The sequence below is a fragment of the Protopterus annectens genome, chromosome 2.part0, assembly GCF_019279795.1.
Source record: "Protopterus annectens isolate FY-2018-M chromosome 2.part0, PAN1.0, whole genome shotgun sequence".
Lineage (NCBI taxonomy): Eukaryota > Metazoa > Chordata > Ceratodontiformes > Protopteridae > Protopterus > Protopterus annectens.
The window spans coordinates 1,242,018,383-1,242,033,086 of record NC_056728.1 but is presented as its reverse complement, the minus strand read 5'-3'; the positions used below and the strand labels follow the sequence as shown (position 1 = coordinate 1,242,033,086).

General features: G+C 42.5%; 1 protein-coding gene across 1 annotated transcript in view; it reads left to right on the top strand.

Moving 5' to 3' along the window:
- Nucleotides 1-14,704, top strand: part of TXK (TXK tyrosine kinase) — a 693,943-nt gene that overhangs the window by 83,757 nt on the left and 595,482 nt on the right. The gene's annotated exons all lie outside the window — the stretch shown is intronic.

The window sequence follows — 14,704 nt, the reverse complement described above, 5'->3', positions numbered from 1 at the left end:
TGCTAATACCACTGCAGTGCTTCACTGTCATATCATATGTCTGCACCCCTGGGCTCCACCATAGTAATTTGGGATTTGGCTGGCTGGCTGCCTATAGTCATAGATCCCCCTCAGACTATTCCTGCCCTGTACTGCAAATACTTAGCATCAGGGCCTCCCTATCATTGTAAGATTTTATCATGTTAACATGGTACAGTTAGTGTCCCTTCCTCCTGCATAGCAGTTCTACCATGTAGTTAATATCACTGACCTTCCTTACCACCTTGAAGGGGTCCCTCTAATCTGCCTGCAGGTTGTTGTGCCTGACAGGAATGAGAACCAAAACCTGCTATTCTACAGCATACTTTCTAGCTCAAGCATTCCTGTCATACCAGACCACTTTTCTGCTGTTGGGCTTCAGCTAGGTTCTTCTGAGCCAAGCCCATGAGTTCCCTGCACCTTGTCCTGAGGTTTAGGACATATGCCACAAAACACTCCTTGTGGAATTCACAATCACCCTCCCACTCATCACGAATCAAATCTATTGATCCTCTCACCCTATGCCCATACAGCAACCCAAAGGGTGAAAAATTTGTGGATTCCTGGGAACCTCTCTGTAAGTAAACAACAGATGGGGCAAGTATTTGTCCCACTCCCTCTTAAACTGGTCTGCAAATGCCCATAGCATCATCCTGAGTGTAGAGTTTAATCTCTCAACAAGACCATTAGTCTGGGGATGGTAGGGGGTGGTCTTTAGGTGCTTCACCCAACAGTGCTTCCACAGACAAGCAAGCAGGTCTGACGTGAAATTGGCACCTCTGTCAGTCAGTATTTGTTTTGGGAAACCTACCCTGCTGAAAATCTCTAACAAAGCATTTGCCATCTTTTCTGCCTGAATGGAGGACAGAGCCACTGCCTCGGGGTATCTGGTAGCAAACTCTTCTACCACTAGGATATACTTTTTCCCTGTGGAACTTGTGGTACTCAGAGGCCCCACAATATCCATAGCTACCATCTGAAATAGCTCCTCAATCACAGGCAAAGGCATCACTTATTCCCCTGCCTTGCCTACCTTTTGGCACTGCTCACAGGTCCTGCAGTACCCTGTTACATCTCTGGAAATCCCAAGCGTTCTGCATAATACGTCTCTTTGTATTTTTTATGCCCATATGACATGCAAAGGGAATATCTTGGGCTATGACTAGAAGTGCCAGATGGTAGGCTCTGGCACTACCAACTGCTGTATTCTCTCACCCTCTAGCCTTCCCTCCCTCAGGGGTCCACTCTCAATATAGTAACCCTTTGTCCCAGTATACAAATTTCTCTTTCCCTTAAGAATAAGGTGCCTCACTGGCTACCTCCCTCAGGCCTTGTAATGTAGGTCCTGAGAACTGAGGCTGTCTCAACTCTCTCTTGGTAACCCTTTCCAGCTTCCCTTCCACAGGAAGTCTGGTATGCTCTGACAGCGGTGCCTCACTGTCAGCCTGGGTGCTACTACTCACCTCTGCCTTTGCAGTCACTCTGTCCAAGGGAACCTCAGTACCTGCAAGCAGCTGTGGCTCACCTTCAGTCTCAGTGCTATAGCCTAGCTCCCTACCTGAAGTAACCACCTCACCAGTCCTGGCTGCAAGTGTGTGGTCTGTCTAGATCACCCCCAGACTACCAGACCCACAGGCTTATCTCCAAGCCTGACTGCATGTAACTGCATACACACAAGGCACTGCATTATCAACATAATTCCCTATTGGGACATCTGCAGGGATATCCTCAAATACCCCTACTTGGTAGCTTCATTTTCCACCCTCCCAGTTAAGGTGAACTCTAGACAAGGGTATTTGGAATGGGATCCCTTGTAAAACTCTAACTTGAGTTGACTGCCCAAGCATGTAGTGCTCCTCTTTAACCATTGCAGGCTTCACAATGGTTAGGTCAGAAGCCATGTCTCTCTCTTAGCAAGGCCTCTTTCCCATTTACTAAGACAGGATATAACCTTTTGTGGTAGTTTGTACCCTTGTTGTCTAGAGACAACTTACTACTGGCATTTTGTTATTCCCACTCACTGGCTCTCCCACCTTTTGTTCTCCACCTTGCCTCTCTGGACATCTGTATGCTATAAGCTTCAGATGTCAAGTTAAAACAGTCTAACAAACTATTTTTGACTGTATTATAATTTAAGCAATTAGTATCAGACAAGTTAGAAATAGCAGTTACATCGTTACCATAGAGTAAGGGGATCAGGAACTGTACCCAGAGCTCTTGTTCAACATTATACTGTTTCCATACCCTCTCAAACATATGAATAAAACTATCAAAATTATCCCCCTCTGTAAATTGTGGAAGAAATTTACTGACCTTTGTTGCTTCCTAGGTTTGGTTACTCCAAGGTCAGCTTGGTTGTCCTCCTTGCTATTCTGTGATGTAGCTGTGCTAAAGCTGCAATCATTTCTGCTTTAGTGAGGTTGGCATGCACCAGTCCTTTAGCCTGGCACATCTCAACCAACTGCCTCCTTGTCAGCTTGCTATACTCCACTGCTGACATGCTTGCCTGCTCTCCGTGGCTAACTAAGCTAACAAAAAAAAAATAAATAAATAAAGCAATTGCGATATGAAACTCTGAATGTTCACTGTGTGGCTGACTGAGCGTATAAACATCTTCCTTAGTGACCATTGTTCACAGGCTACAGAAATTCAATATCCACAGCACTGCAAGCCAATTAACATGTGATGTGGATATACCACCATTGCCAACCAATAATCAAGGAGTCTCAATCCTCAGCACTGGCATCAGTGGGGGATGTACACACTGGAAGGATGACAAGTGCACACACAGTAAAGTGCAATTTCCCTTAAGAGCACACAAAGATCACAGTCAGTCTGGGGATGGTTTCTCCCTCTTTCTTCAGATCCTCAGTAAGACTCCCCACTGGGACTGCTATAGGGTTGAGATCTCAGCTGAGTTGCCAAACCAAGATCTTCAGTACCCTCTCTGTCCAACCAATGGTTCATGTCCCCGCCCAAGTAGCTGACATGCACACTCTTTGAGATTTGATTTATTTATTTACAAACACACACCTGGGGAAGGCTCACAGAGGTTTACTAGCTATGCCCCCTTCTGCACAGATTATGAGGTAGCCTGACTGGCACCAGTGACTCTTTATCAGCTACTTTAATGCCCTTAACAAAGAGTGTCCAATTCTACTGTGCAATGTTACAATTAATCCAAATGATAGTCTGACCAAGAGCAAGGCTGTTATGAGTGGCCTGTACAGTGTCACCATATAGATATGCAAGTACTCTAAGAGCTTTGTTGTCTCTAAACAGACCAGCAACAATTGAAAGGTTTAAGTATATTTAATAATAAATAATAAGAGAACAAGACAATAGTAAGTAATCAGTTACATCAGAGCTCAAAATCACAGGAAATGTTTAAGACAACATTGCAGGACAGTCTCAAATAAAGAAAACATCTAACCTATACTTTACTATATTCCTATCTGAATCTAAAAGAGTTACTATGCCCTAAAAACTTACAGCAAGGCAAGTACAGGTGAATGGATGTTTCTCAGCTGATGCTCTCAGGTCAAAGACAAATACAAAATGCACTTTGTCTCTCTCAAAGAGTTCTTAAATTAATATCAAATATTACTGATGGGTTAGCTTGGATGACAGATTAGTTCCCAAGTTAAACCCCCAGTGACAGAAACTACCAACATTTAACATTGCTCTGAAAATACATAGCCTTCAGATGTTTGCAACTGCTAGAGGACATAAAACAATAAAACACTTGCAAAACAACACAAAATCTCCTAATGCATGGATCTTGCCATACCCAATAGAACCAAGACACTCTCCTCCAAAAAAAGGAAGCCAATCTGGTGGGCCCCTGCCGTGAACAAACTCCACAACAGAAGGAGGAAACTGATGCAGAATAAGTTGAAATCACAAGACTGGAAAAACTCCCTTATTAGCCTCAACAAAAATTTGAGATCCCTCATCAAATCCTCTAAAGTTAGCTATGAAAACAGAATTACAGCAGATAGTAAAGGCAACCACAAGACCTTCTATAGTTATGTAAAGAATCTCCATGGCAATACCCAGATTTGCTCTGAGCTACTGCACAATGGTACCTCCTATACTGAGCCAACAGATATTGCCAATATACTAGCCGACAGATTCAGTGCCAACTTTATCCCTCCTCCCAAAAGGACGAGTAACAATACTAGTAGTTTGCCAGGCACCCAGTATTATTGCTGCACTGGTTAAAACACCACTGTCCAAGACCAAGAATGCAGCTTATGTGGGACCTGACAATATCCCTGGCTGTGTTCTACATGAACTACAGAGTGAACTGGCACCTCACCTGTGTGCCCTGTTCAATCACAGCCTCACATCAGGCTTTGTCTCTACTGAATGGTGCACTGCTACAGTCATCACTCTGCACAAAGGAGGAGCGAGTACAGACCCTGGGAACTATCACCCCATTAGCCTGATGAGTCTGATATGCAAAGCTATGGAACGCATCATCATGGACTTAATAAACAAGGATGTAGGAAATCTCCAAACTCTGGATCCCACATAGTTTCGCTTTGTGAAGGGTAGATCATGCCTGCTCAACCTGGTCAACTTCTTTGAGTCAGTCACCAGAGCTGTGGATGAAGGCAAGGTGGTTCATACAGCCTACCTTGATCTGGTCACGGCCTTTGATACTATTCCCCACTCAGGAATAATAGAAAAACTCACTAAGCTAGGCATCAACCCCTATATTACAAGGTGGGTGGCAAACTGGCTCACAGGTAGAAGCCACAGTGTGAAAGTAGCTGACTCCAATCAGACCCAGGACACGAGTGGAGTCCCACAGGGTTCGGTCCTGGGTCCTCTCCTGTTTGGTATCTAGATCTCTGAAGTCCGGGCCAGCACAAAGAGACTCTGGCTGACAAAGTTTGCAGAAAATTGCAAGTTGTGAGCTGTTATTAACTCCCCAAGTGATGTTGACATCCTACAGAAAGGGCTCACTGAGACCAATGACTGGTGTAAGAACCATGGCCTTAAGCTCAATGCCAAAAAATGTGTCATCATCCCCTTTGGGAAAAACTCAGTTCCCATGAATTACCACATCAGTGGTAGTCCGCTGAACATTGAAGGAGTTATAAGAGATCTGGGAACACAGGTTGACTGCAACCTCTCTTTTGACCACTACATTGCTACTGTGATCAGCAGGTCCTTCTATGTGGCACATATCATTACTAAGGGTTTTGCATCCAGGAAGAAAGAGGTCATTGTCTCCCTCTTCTCTTCCCTCATTAGGTCAATCATTGAGTACAATGCCCCATTTGGCATGTACCTCACTAAACAAACTGCAACAACTGGAGAGACCACAAAAGTACTTCACAAGCAGGATCCTAGGCCGTAAACATTTGTCCTATATGAGCAGACTTAAAAAACTCCAACTATTATCTGTCTCATATCACCTACTTAGAGGCGATCTCTGCTTGACTTTTAAAGCCATGTGTAATCCAGCTCTGTTAGAAATGCTACATCTAAAGAAATCCCAATCCCTCCACACAACATGCTCAAGAAACCATTACCACAATCAACAAGACATGCTGGACAGGTTCATAACCCAGAGACTGCCCATGCTATGGAATAGACTTCTTATACATGTCAAGCTGAGCACCTCGCTGACCCTCTTCAAGAGAAATCTTGATGAGTGGTTGGGAAATAGAAAATTCACCCCAGGGATCACACCAGTGGCTTTACTCGACAGAGGCACTGGGAACTAAGGTTGGGTGGCACTGTGCCAGGGTAATACTATGGGCTAGGCTTGAAAAGGCTCCAGGGCCATTAGCCTAGTACATACCTATGAACCTATGAACCTACAGACATTCTGTCACCTGTTGACTGAAACTGAAAGATAACTTTTATACACACTCTTAAAACAATTTAATTTCAAGTATTTTATTGGAGTTTTGCAAGTTAACCATCTATGTTCTAGTTTCCCTGTTAAAACATATGCATTTACACAATTACAATAGTTTATACACATTTCTGTTGTAAGCCAGCAGGGCATGCTGTGGTTAAATTTTAGCTCAGTACATAACAGACAGTTCTAACACAGTTGTAGCACAATCATCTTATATGAAACATGTTGGCATTCACAAATGACACGTAACCACTTACAAAATTCCAGATAGCTGGGCTGGCAGTATCTCCTTCTGTCACATTTCTATATTAATCATATTAATATTGACAAATGAATTAGTATTCTTTACAAAATTCCAGCTAGCTGGGCTGGCACTATTTCTATTTGTCACACTTCTCCCCCAACCGAAAACGCAAGCTAGTTTTTCAAGTGACCCTTGTGAAACTCTGCGTTAGAGGGTTGAGCCTATCTGGGAATAGCTTACCCCATTCCCTGTTTTGAGAGCCCATCTGCATTGGCATTGCTAATGCCACTGTAGTGCTGCACTGTCATATCATATGCCTGCACCCCTAGGCTCCACCATAGTAATTTGTGATTTAGCTGGATGGCTCCCTGTAGCCATACATCCCCCTCAGACTATTCCTGCCTTGTACTGCAAATACTTAGCACTAGGGCCTCCCTATCATTGTAAGGTTTCATCATGTTAACATTGTACAGGTTGTGTCCCTGACTCCTGCCTAGCACATCTACCACGTAGTTAACATTACTGACCTTCCTTACTACCTTGTAGGGTCCCTCACAAGCTGCCTGCAGCATGTTGTGTCTGACAGGAATGAGAACCATAACCTGCTGCTCTGCAGCATACTCTCTAGCTAAAGCATTCCTGTCTCTTTTTCTGCTGTTGGGCTTCTGCCAGGTTCTCCTGAGCCAAGCCCATGAGTTCCCTGAGCCTTGTCATGAGGTTTAGGACATATGCCACAACAGACTCCTTGTGGGATTCACACTCACCCTCCCACTCATCATGAATCAAATCTAGAGGTCATCTCACCCTATGCCCATACAGCAACCCAAAGTGTGAAAAAACTGTGGATTCCTGGGGAACCTCTCTGTAAGTAAACAACAGATGGGGCAAATATTTGGCCCACATCCTCTTAAACTGGTCTGCAAATGCCCATAGCATCATCTTGAGTGTAGAGTTTAACCTCTCAACAAGACCATTATAGATGGGGCAAATATTTGGCTCACTCCCTCTTAAACTGGTCTGCAAATGCCCATAGCATCATCTTGAGTGTAGAGTTTAACCTCTCAACAAGACCATTAGTCTGGGGATGGTAGGGAGTGGTCTTTAGGTGCTTCACCCCACAGTGCTTCTACAGACAAGTGAGCAGGTCTGACATGAAATTGGCACCTCTGTCAATCAGTATTTGTTTTGGGAAACCTACCCTGTTGAAAATCTCTAACAAAGCACTTAGCACCTTTTCTGGCTCAATGGAGTACAGAGCCAGCACCTCAGGGTATTTGGTAGCATAATCTACTACCACTAGGATACACTTTCTCTCTGTAGAACGTGGGGTACTCAGAGGCCCCACAATATCCATAGCTACCCTCTGAAATGGCTCCTCAATCACAGGCAAAGGCATTAAAGGAGCTTTCACTTATTCTCCTGCCTTGCCTACCTTTTGGCACTGCTCACATATCCAGCAGTACCCTGTTACGTCTGGAAATCTCAAGCCAATAAAAGTTCTGCATAATACGTCTCTTTGTACGTTTTATGCCCATATGACCTGCAAAGGGGATATCATGGGCTATGACTAGAATTGCCAGATGGTAGGCTCTGGGCACTACCAACTGCTGTATTCTCTCACCCATTAGCCCTCCCTCAGGGGTCCACTCTCTATATAGTAACCCTTTGTACCAGTATACAAATTCCTCTTTCCCTTGAGAATCAGGTGCCTCATTGGCTAGCTCCCTCAGACCTTGTATTGTAGGTTCTGAGAGCTCAGCCTGTCTCAACTCTTTCTTGGTAACCCTTTCCAGCTCCCCTTCCACAGGAAGTCTGGTATCCTCTGACAGCAGTGCCTCACTGTCAGCCTGGGTACTACTACTCACCTCTGCCCTTGCAGTCAATCTGTCTGAGGGAACCTCAGTACCTACAAGCAGCTGTGGCTCACCTTCAGTCTCACTGCTACTCTCCTCACTCCTTACCTGAAGCAACCACCTCACCAGTCCTGGCTGCAAGGTTGCAGTCTGTCTGGGTCACCCCCAGGCTACCAGACCCAAAGGCTTATCTCCAAGCCTGACTGCGTGTAACTGCGTACATGCAAGGTACTGCATTATCAGCATAATTCCCTATCAGGGCATCTGCAGAGATATCCTCAAACACCCCTACTTGGTGGCTTCATTTTCTACCCTCCCAGTCAAGGTGAACCCTAGCCAAAGGTATTTGGAATGGGGTCCCTTGTAAAGCTCTGACTGGAGTTGACTGCCCAAGCAAGTAGTGCTCCTCTTTAACCATTGCAGGCTTCACAAAGGTTAGGTCAGAGGCTGTGTCTGTCTTAGCAATGGCCTCCTTCCCATTTACAAAGATAGGATATAACCTTTTGTGGTACCTTCATACCCTTGTTGTCTATAGACAACTTACTGCTGGCATTTTGTCATTCCCACTCACTGGCTCTCCTACCTTTTGTTCCCCACCTTGCTTCTCTGGACATCTATATGATACATGGCTCCACTGGTTGCATTTAAAGCATTTAACCCTTGGTCCTGGACATGTACCTGGACTAGTGGCTTCCCCTGTTACTGGCGAACTCTGTTGGGGCGGTGTAGGCTGCCCACCATGGGTTCCTTTAGATCGTGAGCAGCACCTGCTTGCTAGGTATAGGTCTCCCTTCTTCCCTAACTCATCTGCAGTACTATCTGCTAACCAGGTTCTCATGTTCTCAGGAAAAGTGCTAAGGGCTTGTTCCCTCACCAAAAGGTCTGCCAGCCCTTCATAAGTGGTGACCTGACATCCACTCACCCACCTATGAAAATAAGTGCTTAGTTCAGCAATATATTCAAACACACTTTCATCTGTCTTGCATCTATGCTCATGAAAGTTTTTCCTATAAGCTTCAAATGTCAACTTAAAACAACTTTCAACTGTATTATAATTTAAACAATCATTATCAGACAAGTTAGAAATAGTAGTTACATCTTTACCATGGAGTAAGGGGGTCAGGAACTGTACCCAGATCCCTTGGTCAACATTATACTGTTTCCATACCCTCTCAAACATATGAATAAAACTATCAAAAATATCCCCCTCTGTAAATTGTGGAAGGAATTTACTGACCTTTGTTGCTTCTCGGGTTTGGTTACTCCAAGGCCAGCTTGGTTGTCCTCCTGGTCGCTATTCTGTGATGCAGCTGTGCTATAGCTGCAATAATTTCTGCTTTAGTCAGGTTGGCACGCACCGGTCCTTTAGCCTGACTCATCTCAGCTAACTGGTAGCTTGTCAGCTTGCTATACTGCACTGCTGACATGCTTGCCTGCTCTCCCTGACTAACTAAGCTAAGAAAAAAATAAAGCACTTGTGATATGAAACTCTGAATGCTCACTGTGTGGCTGATTGAGAGTACAAACATCTTCTTTGGTGACCACAGGCTACAGGAATTCAATATCTACAACACTGTAAGCCAATTAATATGTGATGTGGATATTCCACCACTGCAAACCAATAATCAAGGAGTCTCAGTCTTCACCACTGGCATCAGTGGGGGATGTACACACTAGGAGGATGACAAGTGCACACACAGTAAAGTGCAATTTCCCTTAAGAGCACACAGAGATCACAGTTAGTCTGGGGCTGGTTTCTCCCTCTTACTCCAGATCCCCAATAAGACTCCCCACTGACACAGCGATAGGGTTGAGATCTCAGCTATGTGGCCAAACCAAGATCTTCTGTCCAACCAGTGTTCGTGTCCCCACCCAAGTAGCTGACACACACACTCTTTGAGATTTAATTTATTTACAAACACACATACACAGACATCCACGGTAGTGCAGCGGTAACATTGTTGCCTCCCATCAAGAGGTTCTCCCATTCGATTCTCGGCTGAAGTGCGGGGAGTGCCTTCTGTGTGGAGTCTGCATGTCCTCCCCATGGTTGGATGGGCATTTGAAAGACATGCGTAAATGGGCATGCCTTCGTTGACGGTTGGACGTCGAGCTGGCAACTTGCCATTCATGAAAATCTATTGCCAATCATTAGCAGACCGGAGTTCCACTGTGGTGACCCCTAAACAGGAAAAGCCGAAAGACCAACAACAATGACAAACACACACACCTGGGGAAGGCTGGCACAGGTTTATTAGCTATGTCCCCTTCTGCACAGACTATAAGGTAGTTCCAACTGCCACCAGTGACTCTTTATCAGCTACTTTAAGCCCCTTAACAAAGGGTGTCCAATCCTACTGCGTAATGTTATAATTAATCCAAATGGTAGTCTAACCAAGAGCAATGCTATTTAGGAGTGGCCTGTACAGTGTCACCATATAGATATGCAAGTACTCTAACAGCTTTGATGTTTCTAAAGAGACCAGCCACAATTGAAAGTTTTAAATATATTTAATAATAAATAATAAGGGAACAAGACAATAGTAAGTAATCCGTTACATTAGAGTTCAAAATCACAGGAAATATTTAAAACAACATTAGTGGACAGTCTCAAATAAAGAAAACATCTAAGCTATGCTTTACTATATTCCTATCTGAATCTAAAAGAGTTACTATGCCCTAAAAACTTACTTACAGCAAGGCAAGTGCAGGTGAATGGATGTTTCTCAGCTGATGCTCTCAGGTCAAAGACACATACAAAATGGACTGTTTCTCTCTGAGAGTTCTTAAATTAATATCAAATATTGCTGATGGATTAGCTTGGATGACATCACTTTTTCTCACCTGACTTTAGTTCCTAAGCTAAACCCTCAGTGTCAGAAACTACCAACATTTTAACATTTTAACATCTCTCTGTGAAATTACATAGCCTTCAGATGTTTGCAACTGGTAGAGAGCATAAAATAATAAAACACTTACAAAACAACACAGAGAATCCCCTGTCTCTTGTTGACTGAAACAGAAAGATAACTTTTACAGCACAATCGTAAAACAATTTAATCTCAACTATTTTGTTAATGTTTTGCAAGTTAACCCTCTATGTTCTAGTTCCCAATTACAGTAGTTTATATACATTTCTGTTCTAAGCCAGCAGGGCATGATGTGGTTACATTTTAGCTCAGTACATAACATACAGTTCTAACATAATTGTAGCACAAGCATCTTACATGAAGCATGTTGGCATTCACAAATAACACATTACCACTTACAAAATTCCAGCTAGCTGGGCAGGCAGTATTTCCCTTTGTCCCACAAGCCATAAAAGCCACATGATGAAATCTAACCAGCATTCCCTTCTAAATAATTCCCAAGTCTTCTTGAAAGAGTTAAACCACATAATTGGAATGAACACATCAAAAGCTCAACAAAGTACATGGCAAAGATCACCCTTACAGAATTTCACACAAAACACTACAACCTTACCACTATATCTAGTAACACTTCTCCTTTTACCGATATTCAAAATTCTCCTCCTTATACTCCACCCTTTTACCTCAAACAATTAACTGCAAAAGATATCACAATGCCTCTAGAGCAAATTCATACAGTTAAGCTGCCCAGTACTGATGGTTATCATTCATGGCTCATCTACCACTCTACAGAATGTATTTCTACTATCCCAAAACATGTTTGTAATATGTGTTTAACCCAAAACACAATTTTAAACATTTGGAAATCAGCAATAATGATCCCTCTTCCTAAACAACCCAACCCCTCTAAAACTTTATATTATCTCACCATCCTCATCCTCCCACCCTAGAAAATGTTACCAAAGCATTCATATACCCCTAGCTCACATAATATCACACTTCTCTAACACAAGCAATATAGATTCTGGTCAGACACAGCACCAGGACAGCACTTTGGACCCTAACTGATGAAATCTTAATAACAATGTCTATAGGACAACTCACGGACACCATTTTCATAGATCTTACCAAAGCATTTGATCTTGTACAGAACACAAACTCCTGTTGCACCATCTCTTGCCCAAGCAGCCAGTCAAGACACTATTCCCTGGTTCAGAAACTTCCCCTCAGATCATCTCTTCATTGTGAAAACTCATTTATCCTTCTCTCTTACCTCCAAACTTAAAAAAGGTAAGCTGCAAGGCTCTGTCTTGTCTCCCCTCCTTTTCACATCTACATCAATAAAATTCCCCTTGAACTTCCTTATCTGCAACACCTTCTTTATGCAGAAGATACGGTCCTATACCATTCAAATCAATCACTTTCAATGGTACAAAAAAGCTCCAAACAAATTTCCTCTCTGCCAGCCAGTTGATCAGTAATAAAAAACTACTACTTTATGTCACCAAAACTAAGACCATGCTTTTAGGAACAAAGAAAAAAATGCCAAAATAATCTCCTAACTATACGTACCTGGCCATCAAAATGCTCACTTAGAAAATATTAGGTATCTGGTTAGATCAATCTTTAAACTTCAGTTTCCATCTTGACAACATTAGGGAAAGAGTTAATGCACTTGTATTATGGGCCAACATACAAAATCTCCTAATTTCTGTAGAGGGCCACCAGAACAGCAAAATGCAAAGGCATCCTTTTTGCCCAACTCAAATATGACTTTTCTTTAACAGCATTTACATTTAAAAGGAACACCAAACATATTCAAACTATTGAACACCACATCCTCAGGTTTGTCACCCTTTCCTCTAAACTGGACCACCACTGCATAACCCTTGAAAAGGTAAACTGGCTCCCAGTCCAACAAAGATGAAAACTTTTATTAGGCTCTCAGTTCTTCAGACTTCTTAACAACTAAACCTTTCCTCAGCTGTCAATTAAACTTACAAGAACTGCCTCACATACATCCTCAGGAACCACAGTAACTGATCTCTTCCCTCACTCTCAACACTAAGCTGCACTGCTGAGACCACAGTTTGTCTGTTCTTGATCCTGAACTCTGGGAATCCCTCCTCACCCCCACCTTAAAGAATCAACATCCGACTCTCTTTTCTGCTCACAGCTAAAAAGCATTTCTCATACAAACAGCAACATGTGAATGCCACCCTTTTGACAACATTACCAAACCACCTCAGTGCTTCTCCTCCCTTTACTTCTCTCATGCTCACTCTGCTCTTCCTTTCCTCAGAACCATACATACCCCTTACAACTGTATACATCTGTAAACAACTGTGTATGTCTTCTATTCTAATCACACATAATTATATAATAATACTACTCTCTGTGCTCACTGTGTTTTGCTTTAAACACTTTATCTTATGTTTTTGTGAATGAATAATTTTACAACCTTTGCAGCTTTGTCTTGGCTGAGTCTAAAACTCGTCAGTTGTGATTGGTGCTCTACTCCATTTAGCAAATTTAAATAAATACATTAAGTAATAAGTAAGTGTGTACAAACGTAGAAACTACTTTGTACTTAACATAAGCAACATATATATATATATATATATATATATATATATATATATATATATATATATATATATATATATATATATATATATATATATATATATATATATATATATATATATATACACACACACGGAAAATTTTCCTACCTAGTCAGAGTATGTGGTCAATTAAAAGCTAAGGAATATGTTCAAAGAATGATGTTACATAAAAAAAATAAAGGAAGCTACAACCTAAAATAAAGCTAAACATTAACTTTAATAAGGAAGATACAATGTAAAATAAAGATAAACAGTAATTCATTTCTCAGAGTTTGTTACCTATATTAGGTCACCAATATGGAACATTAGAATAGATAATTATGTATAAAACTAAGCAAATTAATAACTAGGACATCACATCCCTTAGGAGGTATGTATACCCTGAGACTTCATACATAATTTATCATTGAAGGGATAATCGTCATATCAGCAACAAACATCAGTAATCTCTCATTTGTATGGCCATAATAATAAGGTTATTCATTGGTAGAAAACTAGTAGTGTAAGCACCACTGACATCAAGAAGTAACAGTCCCAGCAATGCTAAGCAGTAACAGGCCCAGCAGTGCTAAGCAGTAACAGACCCAGCAATGCTAAGCAGTAACAGTCCCAGTAATGCTAAACAGTAACAGTCCCAGCAGTACTAAGCAGTAATAGTCCCAGCAGTACTAAGCAGCAACAGTCCCAGCGTCACTAAGCAGTTACAGTCTCAGCAGTACTAAGCAGCAATAGTCCAAATCAGTGCAAAGCAGGAACAGTCCCAGTGGTGCTAAGCAGTAAAAGGCTCAGCAGTGTTAAGCAGTAACAGGCCCAGCACTGCAAAGAAAGAACAGTCCCAGCAGTGTTAAGCTGTAACAGTTCCGGTGTCGCTAAGCAGTAAATGTCCCAGCATCACTAAGCAATTACAGTCCTAGCAGTACTAAGCAGTAACAGTCCCAGCAGTGCAAAGCAGGAACAGTCCCAACAATGCTAAGCAGCAACAGTCCCAGCAATGCTAAGAAGTTATAGTCCAAGCAATGCTAAGCAGTAACAGTCCTAGGAGTACCAAGCAGTAACAATCCCAGCAGTACTAAGCAGTAACAGTCCCAATGTCACTAAGCAGTCCGAGCAGTACTAAGCAGTAACAGTTCCAGCAGTGCTAAGCAGTAAAAGACCCAGCAGTGCTAAGCAGTAACAGTCCCAGCACTGCAAATCAGGAACAGTTCCAGCAG